The sequence below is a fragment of the Pinus tabuliformis genome, chromosome 3_1 (genome assembly GCF_031772625.1).
Source record: "Pinus tabuliformis cultivar Carrire ecotype Pingquan chromosome 3_1, CPIR1, whole genome shotgun sequence".
Lineage (NCBI taxonomy): Eukaryota > Viridiplantae > Streptophyta > Pinopsida > Pinales > Pinaceae > Pinus > Pinus tabuliformis.
In genome coordinates, this window is record NC_142301.1 from 190,988,869 (window position 1) to 191,013,932 (window position 25,064).

Sequence of the window (25,064 nt, forward strand, 5' to 3'; positions counted from 1 at the left end):
GGTTTTATTTCAATGTCAAATTCTAAAATGTTGGCAATCCATTTTCCCCTTCTGCCCTCTAAATTTTCTTGAGTTAATATGTCTTTGACAATAGCATTTGGTACATAGGCAATGACATGAGAGTATAGGATGTAGATCCTGAAGTCTTTGATGGCCTTAACCAAAGCATAAGCTTGTTTTTCCATGATCTGATATTTCAGAGGAGCATCTCTAAGGGCTCTGCTAAAGAAAGCAATAGGTTTTTCATTCCCTTGATCATCTTTTTGCAATAAGACAACAGCAATAGTATGTTGAGAGGCAAAGGAAAAGATGATGAAGTCTCTATCAAATTGAGGATTTGTTAACTGGAGTTTGGGTGAGGGCTAGCTTGATGCCTTCAAAAGCTTGATTAATCTCTACAGTCCACTTCACCTTGGAATCCCTTTTTAGCATGTTGTTGAGCAATCTGATCAATTCTGCTAGGTTTGGGATAAATCTCCTTAGGAAGTTGATCTTTCCCAAGAAGGCTTGTAACTCTTTGATATTTCTTGGATGGGGCATTTGTAAGATGGCCTGTATTCTATCTGGATCAATTCTAATGCCATCCTTTGAAATGATATGGCCCAATAACTTACCTTCTTCCAAACCAAATAGAGATTTCTTAGGATTTAAGGAAATGCCATATTTCCTACATGTTATGAATATTTGCTTTAGATGTTTCAAATGTTCTTGGTCAGATTTTGAAAAAGGTGTGAGGTCATCTAAGTAAACCACAAGGAAATCATGAATTTATTTGGCAAAAGCAATATCCATTGCTCTCTGAAATGTAGCTCCTGCATTTTTCAATCCAAAAGGAATTTTGACATATTTGAAAGTTCCCCATGGGGTTGTGAATGCTATTTTATCTTGATCATCAGGGTGGAACATGATCTGATTAAATCCTGAAAACCAATCAAGTAATGAGATTCTTGAAGCCCCCACCACTCTCTGGAGAATGTGATCCATCTTGGGCAAGGGATAATTGTCTTTGAGGGAAACTTGATTTAAATTCCTTAAATCAACACAAAGACTAATTTCAGCAGTTTTCTTTCTTGTAGGGACCAAATTTGAAATCCAATCAGAAAACCTGATTGGGGCTATGATGCCTGCTTTAAACATTTTTAGTACCTCTTTCTCCATTGATGGGAGAAGCATAGGGTTGATTCTCCTTAATTTTTGTTTGAATGGATTTTGATTTGGCTTGAGAGGGATGGTGTGTTGAATGACAGAGGTGTCATAGGATTTTAACTCCTCATAACTCCATGCAAACACATCTTGGAACTCTTTAAAAAGGTCAACATACTTGGGCTTCTGGTCAGGAGGCAAAGATGCAGACAGTTTTATTATTTTGGGTTCCCCAATAGTTCCAATGTTGCATTCTTCTATGGTAGTATTGAGGGGTTGGATTTTTGGTTTCCAAGGAATATCATTGGAATAAAAAATGTCCTCTAAAGGAGTTAAGCCTGTTGGTATAAAATTGTCCTTTAGTTGTATAACTTCGGCTTCAACGTCAGCTATTTCATCAAAACTAATTTGCTTGAGTTTTTATATATTTTCCTTGTCAAAAGCTGATGGATGGAGTATTTGGTTTGTTGTTTTGGGTGAAATAGTAACTTGGTGCTGTTCATCTAGTGCCTGTGACTCTTTCACAGCATCAACATCGATGTTTAGACCTGAAAATTCTTGTTGTAAAGTCAAGAAGTTATTTATATGTGTGTCATCTTCAAATACTTGCCAATCTGTGATATTGTTTGAGATAGAAGGTCTGTGTTTTATCTTAGCTGTAAAGCAATGATTGGGTTCAAAAGGTAATTTGCAAGTGCTTGGAAATGTGGCTAAACTGTGTGCATGAAGATTGTGTGTTCTGGATATTTTTGTGATTTGAAATTCAGTGAAGGAGTTAAGTATTTCAGCAGCAGCAGACCTGTATGTTCTCAGTGTTTTATCATTTGTGACAAAGTTGCCCTTTATTTGTTGGATGATAAGGTCTGAATCTCCCAAGATTGAAACCTTTGTGGCCTGTAGGGATTTTACTAGTTTGAGGCCTAGTAAAAGAGCTTCATACTTTGCCATATTGTTAGTACATCTGAAATTAAGCCTATAAGCTCGACCTTCTGCATGATTGTTTTGTTTGTTATGAACCCATACTCCTGCCCCTGCCCCTAATTTATTGACTGATCCATCAAACTCAAGAAACCAAAGGATTTCTTGATCTAGGGGAGGGTTAGCAGTCTCTTTAGGACTTGGGATTGAAATCTGAAGGTCCTGTTTATCATCTGGTTTGTATTCTAGAACAACTTTCTCAATTGATTGCTTGCTCTGAGTTTCTTGGAAATCTGATTGCTCATTTGTATACAGGTCTTGTTTAGGTGTGATAGATTGGTCATCATTTGTAGGGCCTGTGTTATCATTGAACAGAATGAAAGAGTCCATGTCAGAATGGACTGCATATATGGGGAAGTTTTGAGGTTTTTCTTCACTACTCACCATGTATTTCATGAGTGTTTCTCTGTATAACCTCTTGGGTTGCCCAAAGACAGAAATGGTGGCATAGGACATGTCTAATTGTAGGGAGCCTTGAAGTTTAGCACCCCATGATCTTGATAATAACATTCCATACTTAGGTGGGATATCAGCAACCACCACATCCATTAGGATTGTTTTATTTGGATGCTGGACCAAGGAAACACATAAATCCTTTATCAAACCCAAACACTTAACTTGGCTGGAATCAAATGAAAATAGGTCCTTATACGGCCTTGTAATGTCTAGATTCAGTCTCTCCATCACTGATTTTGGCATGAGGTTATGGGATGCGTCTGAATCAAACATTGCATTATGTAGTATTTTATCATGAATATGTAAGCTGACATAAAAAGGTAAAACTCCAGCACTTACTGTTTTCCCATCAACTTCTGGGCCAAAAAGTAACTCTGGGGTATCATCCAATACATTGACATCATCCTTATTATGAGTCAGTTGAAGGGACTTCTTGATTTGTTGTTTGTAAATGTCATGTTTAGCTAGTTCAACAAGAGGAATGGCTATCTTTAATTTTCCAATTTCAGCTTCTAAGTCAAAAGGTTTTTCAGATTGGACTTTGGTATTTTGATTCACAGCCCTTTCTGTGTCAACTGACTTTTTAGGAGAATTCTCTTGGCTCTCAGTCCGATCCTCGGGTTTATCCTTTTTACCCATCTCCTGAGAAGTATTGCTTGGGCTGCAATGTAGAGGCAGTGTGACTGATGGCTGCTGGTTTGAGGAATATTTTCCAGTAATATCCTCAACTGTGACTTCATTTGTGAGTGGATCAGATTTTTCATTTGGCTTAGTAATAGTAACCTTCTTGGACTGTGGGCCATCCTTTGTTTTTTCAGGCCGTGTCACATTTATAGTTCTACTTCCTAATTTGTACTGCTTATGAACTTCAAAAACAGTTGTGTCATAGCCTTGTTTAAAGTCAAAAGACTCACCTGATTTCGTTTGAAATTGTTTCATATCATCTTCTTCCTGATCTTTTTGACTTAGAAAAACTTGTTGTTCATCATTCAGACCCACCAGATTGATGTGGGTATCATCTGTCTGTTCGCTAGAAGTAGATGCTTCAGCATAGTTTTCTTGGAAAGGAGGTCTAACATCTGTTTCAGGACCTGCTTTTCCAGCATTGGGATTTTGGTTTCTTCTGAAATTGGGGTTCCTTATAGGATTGTTTTGGGGTCCTTCCCATGATGATTTTCTTTCAACTGACTCTACTCTGTCACCTAGTCTGTGCATGCCAGTAATTATTGCATCTAATTTTTTATCCCAGCCTGAAGGCTCTTCTTTAAAGGTGGTTTTTCTTTTAGTTCTAGCCCTGTTCCTCTTAGCTATTAGATTGGCTTCTACACTAACTACTATATCTTGCATCTCAGCCAAGGTTCGGGGAGCCCTTTCTCTTAATTGGTATGCCATATCTGAATCAAATCGATCAGGGAAAGTATATAGGGCCTGATCCGGTGCGGGTCTAAGATTTTCGGGAATAGCATTGTAGACATTGTTAAACCGGGCACAGTAGTCCAAAACAGTTTCTTGTGGACCTCCTTTGATTGTATTGTATTCAGATAAAATATGAAGTGGGTCCTTTTTCTTCTCCCATCTGTTGATAAATGTTTGATACAGGGCTTCAGGGTCAGCTATAGAGTTTACTGGAAGTGACCTAAACCATGTTCTTACATCTCTTGTTAAGCTTTGGACAAAAATTTTCATTCTAACCCCATCATCATCTATTTCGTAATTTTCAAAGTAGTCCTGCATTTTCTTAGTATGTTGAAGGGCTGGATAAGAGCCAGTACCATCAAAATATGAAATCTTACTTTGGTACTCTTGAGGCATAGGATATGGATTAGCCGGTAACTGTAGTGGAGCATATCTATTAGCCATGTTTGGGAGGAAAACATGGATAACAGGGATGAATGGGACAAGTGGGGGAAACGGGATGAGAGGGATATGTGTAGTTGATGGAGGGGTTGGAAGAATACCTTGTGATGTGGATGAAGAACTAGTAGACTGTGGACCAGTGGTATGAGGATGTAGAGCAGCCTTAGCAGGGGTTGGAATGTCAGTTGGGAGACCTGCTTCTGAACTAGAATATGATAAAGTCCCTTCTGATTTGTGTCTCTTGAGGACTCTTGAAATCAAGTTTGGGTTCTGAAACTCAGGTGATGGGTCAGGGTCTGGGTTAGATCTTGTATAGCGAGTTTTCTTCTTAGGAGCTAGCCTTCTAAGATCTGTGTATGGTTAATTATCTGAAAGATGTCAATCTTTGAAAGGACTGATCAGGTATAGACCAACTGTATGGGATTTAAGACTGAATAAAGATGGACTGAGGCAGCTTTTATATAATCTTGCAAATGCAAAGCAGAGGCAATTTCCAAGGCTGTCTGGCTGTCACTCAGACTTTATCTGCAGCATTAAATATCAAACAGAGGTTTATGAAAATATTCGGGTCCCCAGTGGAGTCGCCATTTATGTTAACACCCAGGTTGTTCCCTTTGACTCCCAAGGGAATACGGCCGGGGTAACCACTAACCAGGCTTTGGATTACAGGCCCTAGCGTACCTGTAATCAGAGAGGGCTCTCTCTTTTAGATTTAAGTTTGTTTTGTGAAGATTTTAGGCTAGTTATGAGGTCAAATTGTATTTGATATTTTGGTTGTGAACTGTTGTTTTGAGAAGGACATGAAATATTTAAAGAGAATTTATTCCATTGGGCATACCGGGTCAGAAATTTGAGAAGGTCTTGGTGTCTGTGATGAAGAAAGCTTTACTGCAAAGTTAGATAGCCATTCATGATACAACTTTTGATTTATGAATAAAACAGTAAGATATAGAATTTCTACAAAGTGTGACAGTAAGTTGAAGAACAAGTTCTACTCAGTAGCATTTAAGAATTATTGGACATAAACTATTAAATATTTAGGGTAAGTTGGAGCATTCAAGAATTCCAACCAGACAACTAAATCTAAAGAAAACATTCATAACAAGAAAAGATTGAATTCAGGGTGTCTCCACGGACAAATCCTGAGTTAGTCTTTTTCTTCCTTGCTAAGTCTAGATCACATACATCAGATATAAACTAAACAGAAGATAAAACAAAACAGGGTTTAGAGAAGACTTATTGTATCATGCCATAACACCAGAATTCTGCAGCATTCAATAATTCCAACACAGCATACATCAGATGGACTCAACTTCTGAAAACCCAAAGCTTCTTTGTATTATTTCTCCAGAATCATACAACCGAGTTCTCTTTCTTGAACAACAGAAGTAAAACAACCACCCCAAATGAGCTGCGCATGGGTGAATATATGCAAAAGTATCATGTAAAATATCTGAAGTAAGAGTTATTGAGCAGTAATTGTTTCTATCAACTTTTACAATATAGTGGTTACAAAATTTAAAGCCTCTGGCACAGTTATACAACAACTGTCTGCTGTTTGTCAGATTTGTTTGACTTTTGGGCCCATGGGTCGGCTGAGCTCTTCCCCGACGGTTTGTGCTGTCTTTTCGCTTCTTTGTTGACACACTGGCATAGTCACCTCTCAAAAGAATGATCTGTAATCTCCTCAACTGCTTGCTGGTTGCTGTGGGATGCTTTTAATCTGAATTTTCGATTTAATCAAAGCAGAGTCCTAATCATGTTCGTCCACCATTCATCAGTAGGCATTTGGTGCCTCTACATCTTGTGTAATGTTTCATCAGCATCTGTATATTTGTAGTAATTAGGGGGCACTGCAAACAAATGGTTTATTTCATGTTCTATATAAAACATATTTTCTAGTTTATCATACAATTCTTGTCCTGTAGGCGGCCCAGTTCCTTCTGAAGTGCTAGATGAGGTAATCAACTGATCAGTGATGTAGTTGTTGACTCTTTTTGCATATTTCTCATGAGACAATAGCCTTCCAGCGTTGTTTAATAAACTGGGGAGTCCCCTGTCATATAATGCTTGTATCTTGGTACTAAAAGTACTTACCTCTGCTTGAATATCCTGACATTTTCTTTCTAGTGCCTGCACATAGTTTCTGAGGGTGAGTACCCTTTTGATAAACAAAATTGTATCAGTTCTATCTCTGATACCCATGTTTGCTAGCTGTATGCCAGTTCTGTTGTTCAACACATTGATCATTCTAGTAGCTACATCTGGCAAACTTCCTAGAGAAGCTCTGGCCTTTTGATTTTCTGCATAAACCCTGCCCAGCAAATCCATTTGCTCATGGATGGTCTCTATATATTGCCATTGGTCTGTGATTGATTGAATAATCTTTTGCCATATGATTTTCTTGAGCTCTATTATTGCTTTTCCCATGGTCATCTCTTTCTCTAGCTCTTTGATTTTTCTTTCCAAGGTCTTTGCTTCCCTTGTATTTTCTGCCACCTGTTGCTTAGATTTATCATATTTCTCATCAAGCGTGGCCAATTTCTCCTTGGCTTCATTCAGCTCTGCAATCTGGGCTTCTAGGACTTGAATCTCCTTCATCATCTTCTGCATGTCTAGGCTTGGAGCCTGTTCTGGTGCCGTTACTGGTGCTGATGTTGATGGAGCTGTTTGAGCTGTCTGCCCGGTGGGAGGAGTGGTAGTTTGAGGGGACTCCTCAAGGTTTATGACTTGCTGAGGGGGCTGAGATGTTTGGCCTCCCTCTTTCTGCTTTAGTGCCTCCTGTAGTGCAGCCTCTGTTTCTACCAATTTATCTTCTGTTTCGACCAGTTGCTTATGTAGTGTTATCAGCAAGGCTGCTGTATCCTGGTCATTCCTCTGCTGGGCAACCTCTTCTGTTTGACGGTGCAGGGTTGCTGGGATCTTCACCATCTTTCTCAAAGCTGCAATATCCGCATCTCTTTCTTTTAGCAGTGCCTGCACAGCTTTGGGATCCTTTGGATCATGCCCGAGCTCTATAATTATATCCTCTAGGGACCTGATCTTGTTTTCTTTAGCTTGGGAGGATGCCTTTTCTAACTCCAATTGTGCAGTGGTATTATTCAAAGAATTCTTCAATCTATAATTTATCAATGTTTTATCTGCTAGAGTAGCATACACCATCTCACTCGTTTGTTAATGCAGCTCAATTTGGTCCATTGGGTGGATGTCCTTTGCAAATATTTCCAAGTTTGTCCTTATGTAGTCTGCAGCTGACTGTGGCTGTAGCATAGTAGGCAAAAAGTGACTCATGGTCATCTTGCCTTCTGTTATGTCATAAGCTGACATAAGCCTCTGCTAGTTGGTAGTTTAAGCAAGTAATTGTAGAGCTATAGCCTGACTGGCTCATTTCTCTTCTTGATGTCAATGAATTGTTGCTTGATGCCCATTTTAGCTTTTCTTTGCTATCCTGAGGAGCTGACCTCTCCTCCCAGTGGTCTTTGCTGTTCCTGCTGTAAGGAACTTACTGATGCCTCAGTACTTGGGGGGCCCATACCCATGGATGGACCAACAAGCATCTCTTCCTCTGAGAAGGGATCAAGCCTTTGTCTTTTCTCCCCTTGTTGGCTTGCTTATGTGGTGGGGGGAGTTTCTTCTTGTCTATCTCTCTTTTTTCCCCTCTCTTAATTGATGGGAGTTTGGAGCATAGAAGTCTCCACTGATGTATTTTGTGCTTGGGGCTCCTTGTCTTGAGCCTGTTGCTCTGTAGGTCCAGGAGCTTCTGCCATTTCTTCCTGCTGCTCAGGCTGATCCTTTTGCTGTCCTTCAGGGGATGGCTGCTCCTGCTCTTTTTCTTTTTCTTTAGCTGGATTTACTGCTTGTGTAGTAGTCTGGGCTACCTTTTGTGGAGCTGTAGATGATGAAGCAACTGCTCCAACTTGAACGCTGGGGAGAGGGAAGACCTGCGCACAATGTTCCAAGTCAGCCTCCTTTTCAATGTTTTTAGCAGCTCTTTGTGCTAACTCATCTCTAGTGGTTACTTCCTCTAGGGTACCTTCTTTCTATGTCAATTGATTGGCATATTTTTCAATATGTGGTAACCTAAGGTGATCATAACTAGCCAATCTATATTTGACTTTTCTAAGGCTGATGAAATGATTGGGATCATAAGGTTCCCAAAGGAAACTGGTTTGCAACCCAAGGCTCTTTAATCTTTTGTCTGCCTCTTGCTAGGCCTCTTCCCTTTTGTTGTAAATAAATGGACCTAGCTGGTTTTTAACCTTTAGCTGTGCTTTCTTGTTCTTGCTGTGGAAATGGACCATATCAGCATTTCCAAACTGCCTGAAATACTCTAAGGCAAACAGTCTCATGGGGACATATCTTGGCAGCCTGTATGGGGCTAGCTCACACCCATATATCCTTATTACTGTGTGGTTTTGGTAAAAGTACCAATCCCCAATGCTGTAGACCTTTGAGAGCTGGAGAATCTTCTGCATCTCATCTGTTAATCTGGGAGGAGGTGAGCTCAATAGCAAGGATGTGGCTGGATGAATGAAAAATTCTATGAATTCACAGTAATTATAAGGTGAAAAAGATACATTATGGAAGATGAAAGACCAGAACACCACAAACCTTGGATTTCCTTGTGCATCTAATCTTTTAACAGGAAATGGGAACTGGTCATGCTGATTAAATAGGAGCAAATGGTAAATGTAGGAAGTGTATCTGAACACCCTCTCCCTACTCAAATTCATCAATTGTTCATGCACCTTGTTGGCAATGTATGCAGGATAGTCATAGTAGACTGAAGGAGGATTTCCAGGAGAAAACATGGCCATCAAAACCAAAACAGTATCATCCACATATTCAGCTGAATTACACCCCAAAATATAACTTATCATGTCCACCATATCCCTGCCCAACTCATTGAGATACACATGAGAGATAGGAGGAAACCTTATAGATTGAGAGCCTGATGTAAGGAATAACTGATTGATCTTAGTGGTTTGGGCATTGGACAACTTGCCCCCTTGTTCTATCAAGTTGAACATGGATAAAAGAGTCAGTTTGTTTGTAGTCTTGAAGTGAAACATTTGCCTTATGGCCTCAGGGGTGATATGGAACAAAACTGAGCCTGAAGGATTAAGTACAGCCCTTTGAGTTGGGTCACAATTGGCAGAGAATTGGTGGATTAGGTCTGGGAAGACATTGACCTGAGGAAGCCTAAAAATGGGAAGGAAGGAGTCCCAAATACCCAGGATGTCAGTTCCATTCATATGTTTTACTCTCAGCTCATTGAGTAGATGAATTTGATATTTGCTTTGCATTAAAACTGTCTCCATCATCTGATAATCCCTATCTACCAAGGCCTGCCATTCCAGCTCTCTGTGTGGGGAATTTAGAGGGGCAACATTCAGAGCCACCGGTGTTTCCATGGTCAAAATGCGTTTTTAATAGGATTTATGACCAACTTTTGGGCAAACGCAGTTCTACGCGACAGTATAGGTAAACTTGCAGGTTGATGGTGTTTCAAGGACAATTCAGGTGCAATTGGGCACAACTGGCCAGTGTAGGATTAATAAACTCATTTCCAAGGCGTTGCAGGTCGAATCCTCAAGTGAAAATGGGCAATTCAGAGGTTTTTGCAAATGTAGGACGAACATAATAGGCGAATGGTGAATTCGGTAAGTACCTGGTCGTGGAGCAACGAAGAAGCTTGGTTGAAGTCAATTGGTAGGCAGCAGCAGCTCTGGAGTTACTTCAGTAGGTTGGCGGTTGCTCTGGACGTAAATCGCATGCAGAAGGTAGAATACTCTTTTGTGCAAAAATGTGAAAAAACGGTGAAATTCGGCACAATATGGGTAATTTTTGCTTTGGCGCGCTTTTTTTAGATGACATCAGCATGACGCCATCAGGTGGGGCCGAAATTTGGATGACGTCAGCATGACGTCATTGGGTGGGGTTGGGTACGGGAGGGTGACATGGTGGCCTATGAGTGGTCCACAGAGAGTGCCGAGGTGGCAGACAGCTCGGATCCATGGCAGGGGGGGGGGCGCTGATGTACTGCTAAGTTGGCATGACGTGGAAGTGACGTGGTCGTGACGGGATAGGCGGTAAGTGGTTTGATCAGACCGCTCTGGATACGGTCACGGTATTGTCATAGGGTGGCCCGATCCAATATATTTGAGCCACGTGTCCTCGCCCCTACGTCCGCCTACGTCAAATTTCAGGACGTAAAGGGGGAACGTCGGGGCCTCTCCGAAATGGCAGAGAGTCGTTGGATGGGAAAGCCTAGATCCGACTGCTGGCGGGAGGCCAAGATGATCAGATGATATGGACTGGTAGCCAAATTTAAACAAATAATGTTTATCAATATTTGCACCAAGCGGAACTTTAGGATATGACGAAGATTTTGGGTTTTTTCAATGTTTTCGGGCAAAATGGGTTATAAGGGGTTTATTTACAAAAATAGGGTTAGGCTATTAAACCAAGCGGATCTTGGTTTAATCCCAAAAATTAAACTCTCGACGCCTTTTTGCATCGCGCTCTAATGTTTAGCGCTCAAACCTTTTAGACCACATATAAAGCTATAATGCTTGGGAAAAGGGGATATGTACACCTTTGGGATTTTTCTTATATGATTAACCTAATAATAGGGGAAATGGAGTATAGGGAGTTAAATAATAAGAAATTAGGAGTTAATATGAGTGGAAGAGGTGGATGAGGGGATAAACACTAAGTTTTATATGAAATCAACTTAGTTTAGGAAGTAGATATAAATGAAAATAATTTTACACAAGAAATGTGGATATGGCATATAATACAAGTGAAAATAGGATGTTAGCAATACTTATGATAGGGAAACTTGGGAAGTTAGAAATGCTTTATCCTGATGCTGTAAGATGATGGAGAAGAGGACCTTCTCTATCCAATGATGTTTCCTTTGCCTTAGACCAACAAAATGAAAGGAATAACACTTATGCAACCCCATCTACATACCCATCTACTTGCCTAGCATTTTTTGTTTCTTCATGGAGGGTGCACTTGAGCTAGCAAACCCTCAATTTTCTTTTCTTTTCTTTTTCACTTTTTCTTTTGCTTTTCTATCTAGAACTACCCTTATTGCTTCCAAGGCCCCAGATTAAGCAGTTGGGAGCCTTAATTCTCTACCTAACTACTTGTCTACCAAGATTAAACAATTTGGACAAGCTTCTTTCTCTATTCTACAACAAGAAATTGAAACATGGCATGATCCAGATTACGCTATTGGATCACCCATTCAGATATAGGATAACATCAAACTATGTACAAAAATGTTTCTCCATAGAAATATTAGATCTTTGCATCACCAAAGCAGAGCATATTTGGAACTTTTCTTGCCAATCATGAAAGATGAAACCTATTGGTATAGGTAGCTAACATAAGCAATCTATGCAAAGGTTGAAGGTCAATTGTATAGGCCTAAAACTCAGTCCACCACTACTCTTATGGATGCTAGAAGGGAGAAAAGAAGAAGAAGAAAAGAGGCATTGGGAAGAGGTAGAAAAGAAAGAAGGCTTTTATGAACAGGAAGAGGAGATCACAACAGAGGCATGGGATGTCAAAGAGGCTACTAGAGCCATGAAGGATATGGATATTGACTAAGTTTCTCAGATGATTAGCAACACTTTTAGTAGGGGGGTGATGTTGAGCCTCATCATTGGGTAATTATATGGGCCCTAATTCACCTCCTAGACTTGTTAGACCAACTATTCTGATATCTTATTGCATACTTTTGATTATACTTTTTTTGTGAGATGAGTTAGAGTTGGACATTTTGCTTTGTGGTCTAATGTGCAGTTAATGCAAGATTAAAGGATAAAAGCAAGGAATTTTGGCAAAGACAAGGTAAAAACTCAAATTGGACAAGGGATAGGGATTATAGGAGGTCAATCCTCCTCATTTACTACCCTTCCATTCAAATATTCCTCCATCAACTCGGAGTTCAAACAACCAAATCATGAGGACTAGAAGGCAGTCGAGCAAGTGAAAGACAAAGCACCAGTTTATCTTGAGTTTGGGTCTGAGCCTCCCTAATTTTAAGGAATTCATTGGATACTTCAGATGTATAAGTAGAGAGGCATATGACCTTAGTAGGATTCGGATTTTTTATTGTAAAACTCTACTCTATTTTCGAGCTACAAGACTTGTGACAGTTTTTGATGTAATTTATTGTTTTGGTAATAAGAATGAGTTTTGTTTTGAGCTAGCACTGAGTTAACTCAGAGAGTTGAAGCTCTTGGATTAGGGCCCAACCCTATCAGCCAAGGCTCCTCTTTATTGTACATATATGCTAGTGTAGATTCATAGCATAATTGTTCATTTACTTAGTAGACACATTTCCATTACAACAGTGTAGATTAGATTGGTTGTGTGATAGTTTGCTTCCATTTGTGCCTTGTTTCAAGTAGTAGGTTAGAAAGGAGAAAAAGGATCACCACAAGGTTGTCATCAGGTGTCTCGGCCTCACTTCCTCCCTCTGGGACCATGACTTGAGGAAGGGATCCTTCAACAGCACCAAAAGCACAGATTTCTAGTTCTTGTATGAGCTTTGGAGTTTTTTGTCTTTCATTTAGTATTTGGTTAATGTTGCAAGGTACATTTCATTGTCATCTTTTTCCATCTCCATTTTTGCAATAAGATCTCACTCATGCTTTCATTCCCTTCAACAAATTTCTTCATGCATAATATAGGCAATTGATTCATGCTTTTCTAGTTTATGAAAATGTATCTTGTTGCATAGTTCTGGGAAGACACACGTGTTTTAAGAAAAGCAGGTACTTCAAGAGGAGAACAAGACTTCATCACAAGGAACCACCTTCCACTGCATCCACCTTATCCATCCCTTGTTTCACCATCACCCTCACTAGTTTTTCATCATTTTTCATTAAAATTCCCCTAGATACATTGAGTGAATCTAGCCATCTCTTATCTTGGATATTGACTCCTGAGTGCTCCTAGACCTTCTAACACTCCATTCCACCCATCACACACCTTTCCCAAGCTTCCCAACACCTCCAACACCTCACAATTAGCTCTCGGTTGTATCTTGTAGGTTTCCTTTAATTCTTACAAGATCATCCTGTAGGTTTCTAGTACATCTTGTAGGTTTTCCTGAAACGACCTGTTTTGAGACCGAATTGTGGGAAACCTCTAGGAAGTCACAAAATCCTCCTAGGACCTCTCCACACCATCCAACCACTTCATAAACCTTCTAGCCATTCTCAAACACCTTCCATCCACCTGTCACATCCACAAGAACAATTACTTTGCATACTTGATTTTGCCAAAAAAAACCAAAGAAATGAAAACAAATTTAGTTTACTTTCTTTGCTTACACATTAGTATTGTTTGATTTTTTTTGTACTTCTGAAACATAGATAGTAGCATTTGTTTAGTGTTTATTTAGAAATTCTTCTTAGCATAGCTGCTTAAATGGTTAATTATGGTATGGTGTGGTTTAGCATTACATGTTGGTTTTTTTCCATTACTGCAGTAGAGTAACTCTCTTAGAGTATATTTTCCCTTATTCCATCAAAGAATCAAGATTCTTCTGACTCTATAGAAGTCTGGATTGGAATCCCTGTGGTCTCTCGTCAACTGAATAGTGAGAACATGCAGAAACATCACTTTTACTTGTGCATACATCACTATCACCTCCAAGTTTGTACGAACCCCGGGTTGACAAGTAAAGCTGGTAGCCGAGGAGTTGCAGCATCCTTGTTGCAATAATGGAAATCATCACTTGGCCCAAGGCACTTAATCATAAGAGTGAGTCGACCCATGAGAAGGTGGTAGAACTTCAGGCATGACTTGTATAAGTAGAGGAGTCACAAGATGGAGGAGGAGGAAGTCGAATGAACTAAACCAACCTTCGATAGCATGATCAGTCTCGCAAATGGAGGTGAAAGGAAGTGAAAATTGAAGGGCGTGAAGGAGTTGAGTGAAGAAAGGATTGGGGGCCTACAATCATGGATACCTCAGACAAGGATGGGACAAGGAGAGTGATAGTGAACCACAAGGTGTTGAGCCGTGAAATGGGTATGTAATTACTATTAATCTCATCATTCTTTTCCTTTATTCTTATCTTTTCTATATCCTAATGTGAAAATATATTAGAGAATTATGGTAATAAATGAAGGAATTATCCGAAGTTACGACTTAACTAATTGTTACCCTTCTTCATGCAGGAAAACAACAAAAGGGACAAATGTTTTTCCATAACAAAGGAACAACGAAAATGAACAAGCCAAGGAAGGAACACGGCAATTATGATCAAGGCTAAAGATGAATCAAGAAGATTAGAGAGAGAAAGGAAAGGATGTCTGAAGTTGGAAATTAGTTGCAAATCCCTCAAGATCAGGAGATCCCGAGGGATCTCATTTACCATTTATATTTTAGCCTTTCTGATTATAAAAGGAGAGGATTGTAAAAAGAAAAGGGAATCTCTGTTGTTATTGAATTTGTAATTTTAATTATAGACTCTCATTGTTGAGAGAACACAGATATATTGTAATTCTACTTATATTAGATGATTAATACATAAGTGAAGTTTTTGTTCCCTCAAGCTATCTGAAGTAACATAGTAGTGTTCGCTGGCGGCTAAGGGCCTAGCCTCTGGTGGATTCAACTGCTTTATTTGTGTCATACATTTCCAAATTCTTGCAAGCATGATGATTTAATAGTATTATTGCTTTCTGTGATTTTATTTCCTTCGATGTTTATTATTTTTTGTGTTGACATAATATATCTGCTTTATACAACTTATAGCATTATTGTTAATTCAGTTCATCTTCAGATTGTGTTACTTAGATAAATATTCATCTTGATATAATCAACTGTAAAGAGTTTAACTATCACTGTTGGACTCCCATATTGATACTATTTTTGTTTGGATTATTTACTGGAGATTGGGTTTTGATTTAGATTAAATCAGTTAAGAAGAGAAGGGTTATTACTACTGTACTCTCAGCTGATCCCATTTCGAATTGCTTGAGTCAAGATTGATTACACTTTTGGTAGGAGTTTGAAGTTCAGTTTTTATAGTCCCTTTAATGATTGCTGTTGGAATTTATTAGATGCACCCGCTTACTCTTATATTTAAAGATCTATACTACAATTTAGAAAACATTACTCTCTGAATTAAATGGCAGCCACATATTGTGTACACTCTTGAAATAAGAGGACTTTCCTAGGTTGATAATTAATGTGAGGATAATTAGGAGTTTTAAAAGGCACCTCTTATCACCCAACGCAAGGTACAAAAATGACCTATGGAGGTGTTGAGATGACTTGTAGGGCGTTGAGACAACTTATGAATGTGCTAGAGGGATCTGAGTAGGTTCCAAAGGGTGCAACAAGGTTGGAACCCTTGTACATTCATTTTTTTGGCATTGTACTCTTGCAACCCGCACCATTGTCTCAATGATTGTTGCAAGGTTAATTCATTAATAAAAGAAGGCTAGAAGGTTATTCCATTATAAATCTGTGCATGTGTATGATGATATTTATCATGGATTCATGCCTTGCATATAATGCTCATGTGTTTATGAATGGGATTATGAATTGAAGTGTTACATATTAATTTGTCACCATTTGTCACCGTCCCTGTTACCCCTTTCCCGCACTTTGGAGGACTCATTTCGGGACTTGTGAGAAGTGACATAACTTGAAACACTTGCATTATGTTCCCCTAAGTATGGACTTCATATGCCCTGAAGACATCTCCTGCAGAATATCCTTAAAAAGTCCCCTTTTTCCATTAGCGCGGATCCACAGTGTATTACCCGCGCCAATGGGGGAAATCCTCCAAAGAGGGCACGCCAGTTGGAACTCTGTCTCAGAATTATACCCGTGCCAACCGAGTTTGGAAAAGCTTTTTAACAAACGCACGCTTGAAGGTTTTTTCCTTTCGACTCATGAAGCTTTTTAAGGATAATGCCAATCCTATGGATGTCCTGATTCATCGTATCTCCCTTTCCTCTATCCATAATGGCTTTTTGAAGATAAACCCAATCCCATAGATGGTGTGATTGATCTTATCTCCTCCTCCTCCATCTATAAAAGCTTGTTCTGTTGCATTTGACAAGCTAGTTCGAGCATAAGGAGAATTATACTTTAAGAAGTCTAAGAGATTGCTGTAAGAGTCTTCTTTGCATTCATAATCAAAGAGAGAGAGGCTTGTTCCCAAAACCAACAAGCTTTGCAAGGAATATGTAGCTGATCACCAGTCAAAGGAGAATTCGACGTCAGAACTATGGTTGTATTCTTCTTTGTTGTTTATCAATAATAGATGACTATCATTATGGTTCCACTGTTGTTGTTCATTGCAATGATGTTTGAGTTATATCTTTTCTAACCGATATATAATTGCATCTATTGGATTTTATGCTTGTATTTGTGTCGTTCTTTGCATGTGCAGGTGTCCATTCACAGAGATCATCAGGATCGTGACCGGCCGGAGCAAAAGAACACGAGTGTCGACTCTTCTACAACACTATCGTTGGAATCCAAGCAGGCTCTCATAATCCACGTTTAATATGCAATTAGGAACTTGCGTGATAGCATTGTTTGATTGTTTCTAGACCCATTTTGGGCTAGTGGGGATCGCCTCTGTCCGCAAAGGGGATTTACCTCTACAACATGAAGTAGAAGTGATAGTAACATTGCTTGCACTATATCAAAGAGTCATTATATTACACTAAGTAATTAAGGCTATAGAGATTATATAAGTGAGCTTATTTTGAGGCATATTTCAGATGGAGCAACTTTGTGCTCCATGAGGCAAAGGTGAAACAAGTCAATGATGCACACACAAGGGATCACGATGTGCCCAAAAGGTACCTTCTGATGATAGGAGGCCCTGAGATCATGCCATCATTCCACTCTCATGCTCGCAGTGATTTGATCCAGAAAAATCTTCTAATGAGTAAGCCAATGAGAGGTAAATTATGTTAAAACATGATTTATTAATCCCTACCAAATTGTAGTTAATCTATTACAAACAAATTTTCACCCAAATTGTATTAATTATGATTTCGCTTTTAATTAATGATAATTTTTTAAGTCCCTACCAAATTATAATTGATCTATTACAAACACTTTTTCATAATATTATTAAATTTTTATATAAAAGATTTATAAATTAAACTCTAAATTTATCATATTGGATAAACATCATCTATAATAGTCAATATTCTTAAAACATGTGATTTTATAAACTAACTATAATGTTTAGATCAATCATGAAATTTTTTGTTAAACCAAGTACAGTGTTAAATACAACTAGTTATAATTGAAGTAAGATCCCAAAATCCTCTATTATTAGTCCCTGCCATCTGGCAATGGCCAGGGACTATAGTAATTGGTTAATGATGCTATTCTATTAATTCACATGTTTGTAATTAGTCCCCATTTATAAACCAAAGTTTTTAGAGGCATATAGTTTCACCATCTTATTTGGCCTCTTCGTGAGGCGAAGAGGCCAAAATCATATATTATGTGTACTTGTTTCGGAAATCTATTTCATAGTGTAAACTAATGGAAACATAGCGTCAACTAATGTTAGCATTAGTTTCACAGTTTAACAGATATTAAATGCTATAATGGTAAGCTAAAGTAAGTTCCCAAGTTATAGTTGCCAAATGGTGTATTGAAGTTGCCATGTGGTGCATGTTGTTATTAGTTGTAGAGCATACCGACGGTGATGCATGAAGGGGGAGTTCGACAATTCAATAATAGGACCACTTCCTACATTCCTGGAAGTTGATTTTCTATTGTATGCTTCATCTACCCTATCTTTGTTGGCGATTTTTGTTGCAGAGGCATTCTTTTCTTAATGGAGGCATTGAGTTATCACCATCAAGGTATGCTTATATGTTTTATATATAAAGGATAAGGTTATAAGAGGAGGCACATCTCCCCATCTCAACTGTAAGTAAGAGTAGACATAATAAGAGCAAGACAAACATTAACATTAATGATTCATGAAGAGTAATACCTTTCTTCATGCAACATTTTCCAGCTTTCCAGCTTCTTTCTATTTTCCTTTTTCTCCAGGAGGCAAGTTACTTATGTCTATTTTCCTTTTGCTGCAGGAGGCATTAGCTTGGCTTCAGGCATTGGCTTTGGTTCTTCGGAAGTTTGATGAAAGATGCTTCTTTAGAAGTTTTAAGAAAGATGCAAGAACACACCTGCACTATCTATTATGCCATGCTTATTCAATTTATATGAAGTTACCCAGCATGCGTCCTCTTTTGAGTGCTAAAAACAACAATCACTTCACTACTAACTAAGACTGAAAGAAATATGCTTGCCCTACTAAAATTAGTCAAGCACTTGCTAATAGAATAACTATTGTTTTAATGCCTAAAAAAGGGGCATCACAGCAAATGGGTAAACAAGATCTGAAGTAGTGTGCTCCCTCTACCCAGTTAGTAGGCACTAGAAACAATGGTTAAGAATGCTCCCTTTTATGATGTAACTAAGGCACATAACAGCCCTAGAAAATGTGCCTAGGCTATTGGTTATAACTCCCATCAGAGACGTGCCCCGGAAAATGTGCCTAGGCTGCTGGTTATAACTCCTATCACAGACGTGCCCCCCCCCTCCTGGCATAGATATTGTGCTTGGTCTTCAAAAAAGCACCTCATATGCTGTTATACCTCTACAAACAACACTCAAATACTATATAAATTGGCAAAAGAATTGCACCTACTAACTACCATTGCTTTTGCCCCTGTATCTATAACCTCTACGGCCAGTCGCCTTGAAATATTTTAATTTTAAAGAAGCTAGGAGCCATCAGGGCCTCACCCACCTCACCTAATATAGGGAAGGGAAGAACAATTAATTGATGGTCTACCCTTACTGCATCTTGAACTACTACTGGTGGAAGTACTCACTTTGATTATGCACCTGAAAACATGGCTTTGGAGCTACTGCTGTTGGACTGTTTCATATACCACTATTACTGGGTGAGATGGCGGCTGCTGGTTCAAGGTCTTCATATGGAGCACGAGCAAAAGGGACCACGAGTAGAAGAACTAAAACTAGAACTATTTGGTTCAAGGTCTTCATATGCACCACGAGTAGAAGAACTGAAGCTAGAACTGGTTAGCTGATAGCCAAGCTAACCTTTGTTTCACCACCCACTACCGAGATGATTTCTTTATGCCAGAATAAGGCATTTGATATGCATGCAGGAAGGTTGGCATTTATAGTAATAAGGCATTTGGTATGCATGTAGGTAGGCATTCAACATGAGAGATATGTGGCTGTGTTTCTCATGACAAAGCAATCATGTGGGTGCCGCTACTGTAGCATGGATACAGATGCTTGCCTTCACTCCAGTTTAGCATCTATCCTTGGAGAATCGAATGAATTGGGTTCCTTGACTTTGTACTATGCCTATAAGTAACAATTTTTCATCGCCACAAGCTCATGTTACGACAAGGTTGTGTCCAAGCCACTTAAGAATGTCCACCCTTTCCAAACCAATGTAACATGCGGAATAGGGAGACAGAGCCCCAAGTGCCTTCACATATTGGGACAGTCGACGAAGAACTGATGATTGGCTATGTTCAATGGGTTTATGATGCAGCCCAGGCCACTCCTAGGCCACAACTACCAGGATCATCCCACATCCATGCATACAAAGCATGCATTCAACACACATCAGTGTACCCTTAAAGATAATTTATGAAAACCCTGACCCAATTCATAACTCATTCTCTCATAACAATATCAACATGTATGTTGCTGCGCTCAATTAAAGAGTGCGCCCTTACGTTTATATTTGACCAGGGTTCAATTGCCAAACCACACAATATTATAAACATAACCTTACTATGGACGCAGGCATATATATATGCATATGAATTCACGTCTGTCCATATTATACACAATTCCTATGATTTATGTCAATTTCATATCGAATCGGTTTATACAAGAATTTATATGCCTTCATCTCACCTTGTCACGCTGTCCAGCGATCCTCCTATGCGGTTGTGCATTAAATTATATCTCTTCCCAACTCTGGTCCTCGGCCCCTGTTGCGCAATCCTTGATGCGCATATAATCTCAATCGGAAGGGTTGATGCGTTCAACAACCAACGGTCATTTCCTTTATAACCTTCTACGTATATGGCTCTGCTCCTCTACTCAACGCAGCGATAGCTCGGACTCTTAGTTAGATACACTTGGCCGCGCCTGTAAACCTGTTTATACGCCTACTATAACATCGATTTGTAGATGCTTCAAGTTTCCGCTCATTTTCTTAAGCTACGGCTTCCTCTAAGACGGAAAGACGGACCCCACTTTGTTATGCTCTTTCTGACCGATGTAAAGGCTTCAATACGACGAACATATGAAATGGCTCGCCTATCCCAAAAAGGCCTTTCACCATGCCGCTGTCACATGTGTCTCCGCCGGACTAAATGCTTTGAAACAGTTAAAAAAACCCTTCAACTATTCATATACATGGTTATAGCACATAGACATTAAAACCCATCAACCACAGTCCATAATTTCCGAACCATAACAATAACACCGAGCGCCTCAAGTCAAAATACATGGAGAAAAAAAAAAGCCATTCACACTATCTCAGAATTCATTAAGGCGAACATATCCATGCAAATCATATTTATATTCACATAAACAAACATTCACATATATGGCCAGATATGCAAATCTATGGCCCTCTTACAAACTGGAGAACTTCTCACACACACTCCCTCACACTTTTTTTTTCTCACACAATGCCTAATTTATTAAACTTAGCATGATAAAATCCCAACTAAAGCTCATGCAATGCATACACATGAAAAGCATCTTTTTGTCTTTTTCCATCTTTTTCCTATTCTAAAATAGAAAAGCTTTCTGGTCCACATCCATCCCTTTTATGCCTAAAAGCTCTCCTAATTTTATTTAAGAATATCTAATTAACTTGGAAATTAAGAAACTAATGCATCCCCTATTTCTATTATTTACAATAATTTCCTTTTTGGCTGGATGCTCCCGCATCATACTCCCAAGGTAGAAAATTTCATGATCTACTGATCATGTGCTCAGCTCCATGTTTGCCTGGATCCCATATCTTGTACTGTAACTTTGCACTTGCCGCTGCTTCTTTCTGTTTTTCTCCAGGTCTCCATATTTTATGCTGCTTTGATGCACTAGTTGTACTCTTGCAATCTTCTGTTGTCTTCCTCTTACTGCTTTTCTTTTGTTTCACTGCTGCTGGTCTCTTCCGGAATTCCTTCATCATCATCCGCCTTATCATTTCAATTTCTTTGTCTAGCAGATTTTCTCCAGCTTCTTCAGTAAGACCTGTACTCACAAAACAGTTGTTAGAATAAAAAATATAAGGCATCAGTGCCTCTTTTTCCTCAGCTGTCACTATGAATGTTGCTGCCTCCCAAACTTCCTGTCCCTCTGCAACATTCCTTTGCTCAACACCTGCACTTTCATCTACAATTTCATTTGCAACTTTTTCCTCAGCTTTCTCTGCATACAGTATGCTGCTCTGAGTTTCTTACCAGCTTCTTTGTCAGCACATCAGTATGCTGATTTGCATTCACCATGAGACTGTCACTGTACTGAACTCTTTCATCTGATGCAATCTCCTTATCATACCCTGGATTCTCCAACCAGTATTCCAACAAGGCAATTTCTCTGTAGCATTGCTGAAGCATATCATCATCACCTGCATTCACACGAACTTCCTCTTGTGATGTAACAGTTACACAAGGTTGTACATCCTCCTCAGTAAAACCTGTCATCATATCGCAATTGTCAGCTACAAAAATACATGGTTTTACATTATCCCTATGATCTGGATTTGCCCAATAACTCAAGAATTCATCAATGATATTTTTCTCTGTTTTCATTTCCTCATGTAATCTTGCTACCTCAACATCGATCTGAACATCCTTCAGGTTCAACTCTTCTTGCAAAAACTCTAAAGCTTGTTTATCTTCCTGTTCTGTACCTGCAAACATGCACAACTCATTAGTTTTAAAACCATGAGACTTTTCAGTCTTGACTGCTTCCTTCAATACTTTTCTCTTAATATATCTGCATGTGGGAATTTCAATCTCCAACTCTGGTGCAAGAACTCTAAGTCCCTTTTTCAACAAGGTAATCATAATTTGCTTCAACCTCCTCTGCAACTGTCGCCAAATCACTCTCTTTCCCTTCAGTGGAAAGGTCCATTTTCCTTTCTGATCTTTCTGCTCTTGCAACCATTCTTCCATTACCTACAATTGTAACTTCATTACTGCAATCTCTCTTTCTCGAACTTCTGCAGTCATCTCATTTCTTTGTCTTTCACCTGCAAACATCCACAAATTGTCAGATTTAAAATCATATGACCCTTTGGTCTTACTTTAAGTTTCAGTCTTCAAGCCTTCATCATCAATATCTCCCAGAAATTCTCCTTGTTCTGGTTCACATATGTATTCTTCCACTTCAAATTCCTTTGGACTTGTCTTCTTGCCATTTGCCTTGGCATCCTCTTTCCTCTGTCCTCTACCACGGCTATTTCCTGAACCTCTGCTTTCTCCTTTATGACCTTCAGTAGTCATCTCCTTCGCCATGTGTTCCTCACCTATGCGTTGCATGAAGCTTCTGCCACAGCAAGCTCTCTTGTTGCCATTTACCTCACCAATCCTTCCCTACGGATCTGGTCTTTTGGTAGTCATTAGTCCTCTGCTCGAACCTTTCGAGCATCCTCTACTGCTCCTGTAAGCTTCTCTCATCTGCAACTGTCTTCAACCGCTGTTGAATCTTCTCTGCAACAAGCCTCTGCAACAGCCCCCTGGCTGCAATCTTACCTCACTAAGCTCTCCTTACTTAGTCTTTTGGTAAGCACGGTTCTTTGTCTTGGAACCTTCTTCTGAGCAACACCTTTGCTCCCTCTAGGCTTTTGCAATCTCCTACTCTCTCCTGAGAACACTTCAGTTGTCCTCTTTATCCAATTCCTTAATGGATTCTTCAGGTTCACTGCCACTTTTTCTCTGCAACCATAAACTTCAATTCATCAATTTCAAACCAGAAAATTATCTCACCTCTTAAGACCTTGCATGATCTTGTCCTCCGTCTTCTTCTGCTATCCTGTTCACTTGTGGAGTTTGCATATCAGATAAAAAAACCATTCAACACACTTCAATTCTAAAAAAGAAACAAATATCTTCAGCTGACCATTCTAGCTCTGATACCACTTGATGCAGCCCAAGCCACTCCTAGGCCACAACTACTAGGATCATCCCACATCCACGCATACAAACCATGCATTCAACACACATCAGTGTACCCTTAAAGATAATTTATGAAAACCCTGACCCAATTCATAACTCATTCTCTCATAACAATATCAACATGTATGTTGCTGCGCTCAATTAAAGAGTGCGCCCTTACGTTTATATTTGACCAGGGTTCAATTGCCAAACCACACAATATTATAAAAATAACCTTACTATGGATGCAGGCATATATATATGCATATGAATTCACGTCTGTCCATATTATACACAATTCCTATGATTTATGTCAATTTCATATCGAATCGGTTTATACAGGAATTTATATGCCTTCATCTCACCTTGTCACGCTGTCCAGCGATCCTCCTATGCGGTTGTGCATTAAATTATATCTCTTCCCAACTCTGGTCCTCGGCCCCTGTTGCACAATCCTTGACGCACATATAATCTCAATCGGAAGGGTTGATGCGTTCAACAACCAACGGTCATTTCCTTTATAACCTTCTATGTATATGCCTCTGCTCCTCTACTCAACGCAGCGATAGCTCGGACTCTTAGTTAGATACACTTGGCCGCGCCTGTAAACCTGTTTATACGCCTACTATAACATCGATTTGCAGATGCTTCAAGTTTCTACTCATTTTCTTAAGCTACGGCTTCCTCTAAGACGGAAAGAAGGACCCCACTTTTTTATGCTCTTTCTGACCGATGTAAAGAGGCTTCAATACGACGAACATATGAAATGGCTCGCCTGTCCCAAAAAGGCCTTTCACCATGCCGCTGTCACATGTGTCTCCGCCGAACGGAATGCTTTGAAACAGTTAAAAAAACCCTTCAACTATTCATATACATGGTTATAGCACATAGAAATTAAAACCCATCAACCACAGTCCATAATTTCTGAACCATAACAATAACACTGAGCGTCTCAAGTCAAAATACATGGAGAAAAAAAACATTCACACCCTCTCAGAATTCATTAAGGCGTACATATCCATGCAAATCATATTAATATTCACATAAACAAACATTCACATATATGGCCAGATATGCAAATCTATGGCCCTCTTACAAACTGGAGAACTTCTCACACACACTCCCTCACACTTTTTTTTTTCTCACACAATGCCTAATTTATTAAACTTAGCATGATAAAATCCCAACTAAAGCTCATGCAATGCATACACATGAAAAGAATCTTTTTGTCTTTTTCCATCTTTTTCCTATTCTAAAATAGAAAAGCTTTCTGGGCCACATCCATCCCTTTTATGCCTAAAAGCTCTCCTAATTTTATTTAAGAATATCTAATTAACTTGGAAATTAAGAAACTAATGCATCCCCTATTTCTATTAT